Source organism: Silene latifolia, chromosome Y, assembly GCF_048544455.1.
Source record: "Silene latifolia isolate original U9 population chromosome Y, ASM4854445v1, whole genome shotgun sequence".
NCBI lineage: Eukaryota > Viridiplantae > Streptophyta > Magnoliopsida > Caryophyllales > Caryophyllaceae > Silene > Silene latifolia.
This window is the reverse complement of record NC_133538.1, coordinates 365,395,523-365,407,007: the sequence shown is the minus strand read 5'-3', so window position 1 is coordinate 365,407,007 and position 11,485 is coordinate 365,395,523. Positions and strand designations below refer to the sequence as shown.

Sequence of the window (11,485 nt, the reverse complement as noted above, 5' to 3'; positions counted from 1 at the left end):
GCAGCAGCAACATCCTTTTCCGTGCTACCCTTACCTCGACACCCCGGAGACGCGATCCAGCTACTTAGCGGAGAGAGTGTCATCTACCTTGACACTCCGGAACATGCACGAGATGGCGTACGCTCAGGGGATAGGGACCGAGGGACCGCATCCGGTTTGGTGGAGTGGAGTTGGGGACTACACAGGGGTTTTCCATTCCTACGGGGTGGATCGGTCGACGTGGGGGACACCTCAGTCCTTTGCCTACGGTGGCTTGACCCCATGGTACGTGAGCCCGGGAGTTGGAGCAGAAGTGATGCGGGGATTGGGTCATCGGGAGCAGGTACTTCTTGCGGTGGTGGTGATGATGAGGTGATGGTTGAGCAGCAGCAGCAACAACAGCAGGAGGAGTGATACTCCTTGTTCTTATCTTTGTTGATGGTAGTTGGTTTAGATGTTGGTAGTGTTGTTAGACTTTAGTAGTTGTTTTCGTTGAGACTTAGTTATGGACTTGTATTATTGGCCATAAGGCCGGATTGGATATTTTGAGCTTATTACAGGATGTTGGGAGTCGGGGAGTTATCCCGACTCGGATTATATGACAACTATGTTTATGTATGATGGCTTACGACAAGTCTTATAAGGCACTGTGACCTGTAGGTACTCGACAGAGTACCCCGTACTCTATCGAGTAGCTGCAGGAAAGTGGGATAAAAATCATTCTGATCTGTGGGCTACTCGATCGAGTAGCCAAGATACTCGATCGAGTAGCATGACACTCGATCGAGTACCGCTACCTACTCGATCGAGTAGCACTGTTACAGGAGGTTTTCGAAAATTAGAAATGTTCAATTGTTTTATAATTGCATGTTTGATGTTTAATGTGGTTATTAGTACGTAGTAACACCTTTGAACCGTTAATTTCATATGTTGGAAGTCAAGTTTCGGTTTTATATGCGTGTTTGTAACAATTAGTGAAGTGGCGACGATTTCTTGATTGTTTTAATATTACATATGCCATATTACCATTCATTCATTGAAGTTACATTTCCTTGTACGTTTGTGCATACGATACTAACGTGCTTTATTGACGGCGGCAAGTTATCCCGGTGGTTTGTATACGATTGGTGATTTAACGAGTTTATGCTTAGCGAGTAATGTCCATAATAAATAATATGTTTCTAATACATGTTATGAATCAAGTAATAAGTAAAATGTGTTGTAATTTTGGTGGTGAACTTCGGGGACGAAGTTCTTTTTAGAGGGGAAGAGTAATGTCGCAAAATAAAAAGGCTGAATTTGAAGTTATATGGTTATACGTTTACAATATTTTGTTGTGTTATGTTGTTACTCGTTACAATGTTTTGTTGTCGTTGTAGTACTTTGGTCACATTACTTATATGAAGTGTAAGTGGTTACTTTAGTTCATTGAAATGAATATGATAGTATGTTGTAAAGGACCGTTATAAAGAGCCAGTTGTGGCGCGATGTGTCGTAATAGAATGAATTAGTGAGTAACACAGTGGTGTTAGTTGTGCAGTATGAGGTTGACATGAGATACGTTTCGGGTTGATAGTCGTTGTCATATGATGAGTGATGGTCGTTTGTGTTGGCTCGTATGGCAAGGTCGATGTTTGATATATAATAATTTGTAAGAATTGATGCATACATATAGAGTGACATTTAACGGTGATATTGTTTGCATGATAGTTGTAAGAGTCGATAGGTACAAAGCATAGACGGTGATGATGATGACATGGGGGGGGGGGGGGGACGATATTTCCAAGGAGCAGTGATTTGAGCAGGAAGATTAGTGATGTCGTGTTTTTCCGTGTCTTGTGCGTGAGATAGGTGAGTTGAACTTCGGGGACGAAGTTCTTTTAAGGGGGGAAGACTGTAATACCCGCCCTTTTAGAGACCCTTTGACCAACGTTGACTAACCTTGGGAGCAGGAGTAGTCTTAGACTTGCGTGCCAAAACCATCTTGGGTTGCGTGTTATGAGTGGTACTCGATAGAGTAGAGGCTACTCGATCGAGTAGCTAGGTTACTCGATCGAGTAGGGGGCCACTCGATCGAGTATGTTGGGTACTCGATCGAGTACCGAGTTTTCAGCGAGGGTTTTATATCGCGTTTTGTTAAATCCGCATATCACTTCCGCCACTTTCCTCCTATCCTTCAGTCGCCTCTTTCCCTTCCCTTCACCTCAAAACCTCCATGGAAGCCTTTTGAAGATCCTTGTGCCTTAGGAGAGCGTCACTTGAGTCGGGTAGCGGTCTTTTGCTGAGTTTCTCCCTATAGGTATGTCATAATCATCATCCGTGTCCTTGTTCTTTACAGTTAGGGTTTGCTTGTTAGTAATAGATAATTGTATTGTGGTTATAGGCTTTGCTTGGTCACTGGATATGTTGTTTGTCGACATGGATTGGTTGCGGTTGCTTAAAGGTAGGTTCGCCTACTCAGTTTCTGTAGATGGTCTAGCGTGTCGGTCGTTGTGGTTGTATTGTGGTTGTTTAATATCGTAATTGTATTGTGACGGCTGTGATTGTGATTGTGGTTGTGGTCTCTAGTTCTCGAGATGCGTTCTCGGCTGAGTGGGGTCACTTGCGGGAGTGGCTTCACGCCCTAGTTTTGTCCTTCGTGGAACCCGCCATGGAAGGGGATGTGCACATTAATGGACAGGGTTATTGCTCGATATAATGAGCGGGGCTTAGGTGGGAACGGCTGCGGTCCCCCACTGGCAGGGCTGGTCCGGTGGACAGTCAGTGACGGAGGTTGGTTGGGTTATCGTGATTGTGTATGAGGATGGCAGCGTGTATTGTGTTGTTAATTATAGTTGCGATTGTTGTATTTTATCTTAGTACTGACCTTGTGTGATTGTTTGTTTGTTATGTGTCTGCCGTGATGTTGTTGATAGCTGGAGTCTGGGCAGGGATGAGTCTTCACGAGATTCGGTAGTCTTAGCGAGTAGTCTTTGAGTTGTATCTCATATCGTTTGTTGGATTAAATCGCTTGTAATATAATATAATAGTTCTTTTATCGACATTTGATTATTACTACCCTCGGGCAACCGAGATGGTAACGCCCTTATATGCTAAGGAAGGCCTAGTTAAGGCTCCTCTGAATATGGGGGTGTTACAGTAATACCATGTGCACTGTTGTAGATTTGGTATTTAGATCGAATTTCAAAAAAAAAAAAAAAGAACATAACCGATTCCGGCGCACTTGAACTTATGACCTCAACAGAGGATTGGAAGTTCTCGTTTTTTAAATTGAAGAAAACATGAATTGGATCCTCTTGTGGATGAATTTTTCAATAAAATATCATGCCTATCTTGTTGATGATCAGAGAGACCACATTTTGATCAACTTGCTTATTTGTGTGATTACTGCAGAAGAGGACAACTTTTCTTCAGTTTTATCGGAGGAGTTTGATAGCCTTGATGGAGAACTCGTGGCAGTCCGAGTGGTTCCATCTGCACCATCACCATCAATACTGGTCTGATCAGTTTCAACAGTTTGGGGTGTGCTTTGTGCATCCTTTTTCCTGAATGTGCGAGGAGCCATGTCTCGATTATCAAAGGCTTTGGCTAGCCTTTTGCTTTTGCTCCTTATGGAATCATCCGAGTTCATCCAGATGTCCCGATTCTCACACAAGACGTGTATTAAAAAAAATGGGGAGAGATGTTGTTGTAGCAACTCCAACTCTGAGCAATAGCCCCCAGAAACCTCGAATTTGAATTATTGCACTGTTGACTCTATTGCATTCCCCACTTTTGATAGTCATGTCCTATTCAGAAGGCATGACATCCGGATAAGAGATTGTTGGATATCGTCTTTGTTCACCGGACTATTCAAATGGTGGTGGTTGCAGATTTATGATTTAGTCAATGCGTCGAATGTTGGTGTTGCTGGCTTGTCGTGATGGTCCAAGCCATCCAGATTTATGATTTTACATCCTTTTGTCTATGATCACTTTTCCAAACCGGGTCACTATCGACACGACTTGGGATTCCTATGATTTATGGGATTGATTATGTTCATGGTCACAACGTCTACAAAGCCACTGTTTTCCTTCACAATGTCGGATTAGGAGCCACTAGGTAATTAATTACTTCATTCTTTGAAATTTGATGGATATCATAATTTACCCTTACATTAGTTTTTGAGAAAAATAAATGGTTGAATTACATTTAACTAGCTTAAGATTGAAATTATAGTACCAACATAACAATTTGTATGGCATTCTATGATTCAGAGACCCACAATTTAAAACCTCCGTTGTTCAAGTCATTCTACAATTGGTTGAAGCCCGGAGGCAAACTTCTGATAAGTGACTACTGCAGGAGCAGCGGTTAGCCTTCTTCTGAATTTGCAACCTATATCAAGCAGAGAGGTTATGATCTCCATGATGTGCAGGAATACGGACAGGTAAGCTCAACCTCTCTATTTTCCAAAAGTTCCCAATGCGCATCAAGAAAAAATTATTTATGGGGTCGCGGTGTCAGTTGCATGTATTACGGCCTTGATTTAGATCACTCTCATATATATATGACTTGGTTTTAAATTTAACCAGATGCTTAAAGATGCTGGATTTGATGATGTTATTGCGGAGGATAGGACTGATCAGGTTTGTACATTCACTTTGTTCCTACAATTTTATAAATTTATATGGTTATAGTTCAAATTAACTCAACCCTTTCTTACTGTTTGTTTGTGTTTAGTTCATTCAAGTTCTGCAAAGGGAGGTGCATACTAGAGGAGTGCAGGGGTGCGGGCTCGTAGATGGAGGCGATGCTGCTGCTGGTTCACTATTGTTTGAATGATTTGGTAAATTGTCAAGTCGATATTGTCAAGTTGTGCGGTATTGTGAACTGGAGTATGGACTTGATTTCTTCCTTGCCTCACCAGACCGCGAAAATGTGGGATGAAACTTTGCAGCTTACAGTTCAGTTGATGCAGAACCCAAGCATGTATATGTATATGATTTGCAAGTTGAGAAAGATACTAAATTTGACGTATTGTAAGTGGGTTTCTCTTTATGCATTCATTTGGGCTGCTGATCATTGAATTCAATTATATATAAACCAGGTTACGATACAAGTACAAGGGATTTGATGTTTTTGGTAATGAGCAGGTATACACAAGGTGACTTTCCGTTGCCATCTGAACCAGTCTGCAGAGTTCTACAAAATGGCTTCAGAAACACTTGCTAAAGCGGGTTATGAGCACTACGAAATCAGTAGCTATTCAAAAAGCGGGTATCAGTGCCAACGCAATGTCACTTATTGGAACAACAGATCATTCTACGCCTTTGGTCTTGGCGCTGCCAGCTACCTAAATGATCTCGGATTTTCAAGACCGAGGAAACTCGGAGAATACAAGACTTATGTGGCGAATTTGGGGGATGGTTTACCAAATCGTTCATAAAAATGAATGCATAAAGAGAAAAGCGGACCAATTTACTAATTATAGTACACCCATTTGTAAATGAGTGTATCTAGCTAGGTAAAGGAGTATATCTAGCAATCTAAAGCAGTGTATCTAGAAAATTAAAGGAGAGTATTTACCTTATTAGAGATTTGTATTTAGCAATGTAAATGAGTGTATCTAGCAAGGTAAAGGCGTGTATCTAGAAATTCAAAGGAGTATCTGATTTGTCACAAATGTGTATTTAGCAAGGTAAATAAGTGTATTTAGCTTGTTAGCGATGTGTCTCTAGCAAAGGTAAATGATTGAAAACATGAACTAAAACCTAAAACATGGTGGGTGAATCCATTCAAGGACGAATGTGATCATGTTTAGAAAATTAATTATAGAAAAATATGACTAGATAACATGGTTACCTATGGTATTAAACTGGCGCTTATGATATACTAGGAGTGACCCTAATTTTTCGGTAAAGTTATCTTAAAAGAAATTAGTGTTAGACTATTTATCATCTATACATGCTCATATTATTTAATGTTGGTTCTTGTTGCCAACACAATGTCACTTATTTGTGTTTGGTGAATTGATCTTTAAGGTCAAGGGTTGACCGTGGCCTTTGTCGTGGGATGCTCCTTTATTCTATTTCCTTTTACCCGTCTTAACCCGTCTAATTCACTAGTTGTATAATTGTATGAGAGTCTGAGGACTGAGATTTGTGACGGTTGTTTGTATAATTGTATGTAACATATGAAGACGAGGTTTGTATATAACAACTTAAATGCGTGTATCTAGCTAGATAAAAAGTATGTATCTAGTAACTTAAATAAGTGTATCTAGCAAGTTATAAGTATGTATCTAACAACTTAAATACGTGTATCTAGCAACCTAAACATATGTATCTAGCAATTTCAAGAAATGTATCTAGCTAACTAAAGGTATGTATCTAGTAACTTAATAAGCGTATCTAGCTAGCTAAAGGTTTGTTTAGCTCATTTAATCAAAAATGTCTGCACACTTAATTAAAATTTATAAAATAGACATTTTAATGTTATAATTCCCTTGCCAAACTATTCATTTTCTTCTTAATTTATTCAAAAGCAGGTTGATGGCAGCAGGGGCCAGGGAGTGGTCTCATACAAACAACAAAGGATAGATATGAGGAAGCGACATGGGTTCCAGGTAGATAAATCCGACACTTAATTAAGTTGTCATCCCTCATCTCAGCTGAGATTATGTACTTCTTAAGACCAACACCATCAACGCTACACCTCCGACCGCCTGTAAATTATCCAAATACACAATATAATATTGCCAGATACACATAATAATATTGCCGGATACACATAATATACGTGTATCTAGTAGTATTCATACATGTATCCGGTGACAATACTTCATGTATCCACCCCTAAACTATGAACGACCACCACTACCATCAACCACCCCACCACTGCCCACCACCCCCAAACTATGAACCACCCGATCACCATAGCCACCACTAGCCAACCCATGAAGTACCACTCATCACAACTACCTCGGCTAATCAATAGAATCAAATCGAGCAAATAAACACCCCCCAAATAAATCTCCTACATAATCTCTCCATCATTCTACCTTCAAACACTCTTTTCTTCAATAAATATCAAAATCACACCAAAAAAAATCAAAACAAAAAATTAAAGAGAAAATGATTCATAGATCATCAAGCAACACTCGAGTTGCAGACGATTTTTACAAGAATTCGTCCGCTTATTATTCATCTTCATCTTCTTCATCTTCTCCGGCTAACGTTGACGGAAATTTACCAAAGTATAACCCAACTTCACACGTGGCTAAGAAAGAGAGGTCCCACACCAGATCTGCTGAAAAGGCTGTTCATCTTATTCCTCTTGTTCTTCTTTGCACTGTCATTCTTTGGTTCTTAAGAGGCCGACGTCGGAGTTGTGTCGAGGTGGTCGGCGTCGGAGGGTGATGTTTAGGGGAGGTGGAGGGAAGTTATATGGTGGGTGGTATGAAAGAGAATAGGGGTCGGGGGTTTTGTGTTACTGTTACCTTGTTAGCTTGTGAGGTAGTGAGTGTTTAATAATGGCCGCTGATTACTTTGATCCAATGGTCTATTTTTAGTTCGTACGGTTCGCACCGTAATTTGGTTAAATGACGGGATCGATTCTATATATATATATATATATATATATATATATATATATATATATATATATATATATATATATATATATATATATATATATATATATATATATATATATAGAGAGAGAGAGAGAGAGAGAGTGAGAGAGAGAGAGAATTAGGATCACATGAGTCCACCCTATCTTTTTGAGTCCCGTGAGTCCACTAATGTATCACAAGTTGTACACAAAAATATCACGTTCTTTTTACAAAAAAAAAAAAATTAAATTTTTTTTTTCTTTTTTAAAAATCTAAGCTGTGATATTGTTTAGTATAACCTGTGATATTGTATCTGAGTGTGTGAGTCGAGTAAAAGAGTAACACAACTTATACAAAACAACATCACACCTCACAATAAATAATACCACTGTTTATACTAAACAATATCACGGGTTATATTATACAATATCACACCACTGAACCTAACTCCGCCTTTCACCATCTTCATTGTCAGTCATCTTGTCCACCATTGTAATCCGCCATTATTTGTGTCTCCTCGATTACATAGCTCAACCCCATTAGAGAATAGAGAGAGATAAGAAGACAAGAGGATTATCACGAAACCATAGGAACATAGATGAAGACTCAAAGCTTAGTTCAGTTCTTGTTTATGAACAAATTAGCAACTAAGGAATACACCACACGTGCTTAAGGATGTTACACCATGAGTACCACTCATTTGTTGTCCCAACTTAACACCTGCACCCTTTTTGCCACTCCTTTTTTTCCCTTTATCCACCACCTTAATTAAATACTATTAAAATCCCTTACCAATGAACAATTTAATTTCAAATTTTGTATTACCCAAAACCCAACAGTCAAATAATCTTGTTTGCATAAACAGTCGTGTTCGTCCGATTACTTTTTGTCAAACATTTTGAGTCCCTTGTTTATGAAGTATCAAGTATAAATCTACTACAGATATAAAAGACATATCACGAAACCATAGAAACATAGATGAAGACCCAAAGCTTAGTTCAGTTCTTGGTTATGAACACTACTATATTATTATTCAATTCGTGATATTTTTGTGTACAGCGTATGATACATAAATGGACTCATGGGACTCAAAAATATAGGTGGACTCATAGGATCTTGAAATTATATATATATATATATATATATATATATATATATATATATATATATATATATATATATATATATATATATATATATATATATATATATATATATATATGTATATATATATATACACACACAGAGAAAGGTTCTCATAAGTCCTTTATATCATATAAGGCCCTAAGTCTTTATAAGAGCCCTTGGATGAGACAATCCAATGGATGAGATAAAGAGAGAAGGAGGCTGATTTTGGCGTAAAAAAAAAGGAAAATCCTGATTGTATGAGAGAGGGTAGACAAAGGTTACTGTTTGTGTACTTGTGTCAGTACTAACCATCGGACAAAAGCAATAAACAAAGCCAACTTATTCATTTTACATGCTTCCCTCTTCTTTTCACGATTCAAAACCTCTGATCAAGGAAAACCCATAAAAATCATCCAAAAAATCCTAATAATTCTGCAAAAACATTATAATTTATCAAAAAAAGAAGATAAATTTCTTTTCAACTGTTTATCAACATCATTCCGCAGAACATTTAGTTGAAGAAAAAAAATTTGTCATTGTTTATCGCAAAAACACGATCAAAATGACAATAAGTGTTCATGAAATGGATGATATGCAGATTGAAGTTGCCGTCGATGGTGAGTTCGAAATCTTGGTTGTTTATTTGCTTTCTTTATCTAAGCGTTCTTGATTATTGTTTTAGCTTGTTGTTCATGAATATCACTTAAGTAGGTTCACCGTGTTCATCAAAGCACTTCATTTTTTTTGGTATCATTGTTGTTTCATAGTGTTCATTAAATTTGTGATAATCATATATTCATATAGATAGCAAAATGTATGGAAATTTAAAATATTAATGAAGAACGTATTATAACTTCAGTGGGTTTATGTAAAACTCTAAACCATATATGTATAACTTCAATTATACAGACTGTGTAAACAACGTCATGCAGATTGTTCTTTTTTTAAAAAATGTAAATATTAATAAAATTTTACGTAGAACGTGTCATAACTTCAGTGGGCTTTTTTATAACTCTTACACTATTTTGTATAGCTTCATGTAACAGACTATATAACTCCTGTCATTCTTACCCTTAATTTTGAATTTAAAATATTATTAAACAACCTAATTTGATAGAGTTATTTATATTCTGACTGAAGTTATACATTCCTCAATTGAAGTTATACTTACATTGCTTTGAAGTTACACGTACAATGAGTTGAAGTTGTATATTTTTTGGTTACAATTTCATGGATGTGTGGTTTTAATTATCTCATGTCATTTAATTAACTCTTACATTCCTTAATTAACACTTACATTGCTTTTAACGTCAGGTTTTCCTTTATATAACTCTTAGACCTTCATATAACTAGGAAGGTTAAATTTACACAGTTTGTAGAGTTACAGTTTTTTTTTTTTTTGGTAAAATGTGAGTATATTATATATAAATATTGAAATGTATCAATTACATACTAGAAAGGCTAAGCATTTTCATTAATCAAATAAACTTTAAGCCTCCTAACCAATCTAGCTCATGTGTGGTCATCCTACTTTTGTCCCTTTCCTTTATCCTCTTCTTCATGTCCTCACTGATCATCTGAGCCACACACATAGGCCTCATCAGAACCTGCTCATGTCTACATTTGTTCCTTTGCTGCCAAACCTGATACAAAGTACTCATAACCAATGCATTCTTCACTCCTCGCTGATTTTTCAAACCCGGATTATGAACGCACCAATGCAAAATATCAACCTCAGGGAGCTTTAAACCAGTACATTCCGTCAAAGACTGTAGAACTCTCCTACTGTAAGCACACGCAAAGAATAAGTGCTGCTGTGTCTCATCTGCTAAGCCACAGAGGATACAAAGTCCATCAACATCCATCCCAAAGCTCAAAAGTCTGCTATTTGTATGCAAGGAATTATGAGCAAAGAGCCATCCCATGAACCTGTGCTTAGGCAGAATCCAGTTATCCCAAACAACATTAGACCACTCCACCTTGGGTCTTGTTCCCCTGAGCCACTCATAACATCCAGCAGGAGTGTAACCAGACGGTTGCACCTGCCATATCCCCTGCGTGTGTCCAGCAGCTAGCACCTGCTTCACCCTGCAGATCCTCCTCCACACCCAGCTGGAGTTACTTGTTGCTGCATTCTCCTGCCAGTCCCTCCCCTTCAGGTAGTTAGCATTCACCCATTTCACCCATAGCTATATTCCATAATTCCTGATTCTTTAGACCCAACCCCCCTTCCTGCTTTGGTCTGCAAACAGTATCCCAAGCTACTAAGGGAGTTCGCTTATATTCAGCATTGCTATCCTATAAAAAATTCCTGCAGATGACTTCTATTCTCAGAATGACTCCCTTGGGGAGGACAAAAACAGAAGCCCAATATGAATGCAACGTGTTCAGAACATGTTTAACCAGAGTTAACCTTCCTGCATAAGAAAACTTCCTTGCACCATAGCTATGAATTCTGTTGCAAATCTTGTCCACCAAGCATTCACAATCCTTCTTCTTAAGCCTAATAGTCTGAATGGGCATCCCTAGATACTTGAACGGCAGCTTACCCTCCTTAAAACCAGACACACTCAGGAAATCATTTTTGAGCTCTTCAGGCACTCCATTAAAAAAGACATTAGACTTGCTTGGACTCACTTTAAGCCCTGAAGCTTTAGAAAATGAGGAGAATGATTTCAGCATCAGCATCATTGAGTCAGCATCCCCATTACTAAACATCAAAACATCATCAGCAAACATTAAATTGGTAACTCTCAGCTGCTTACATAGAGGATGAAACTTGAA

General features: G+C 38.2%; 1 long non-coding RNA gene across 1 annotated transcript; it reads left to right on the top strand.

Annotated features, from left to right (window-relative positions):
* Positions 1 to 4,334: 4,334 nt before the first annotated feature.
* Positions 4,335 to 4,984, top strand: LOC141633938 (uncharacterized). The gene is made up of 3 exons (XR_012538709.1): positions 4,335 to 4,408; positions 4,554 to 4,607; positions 4,702 to 4,984. It is a non-coding gene; the product is annotated as an uncharacterized LOC141633938 (long non-coding RNA).
* The last annotated feature ends 6,501 nt before the right edge of the window (positions 4,985 to 11,485 follow it).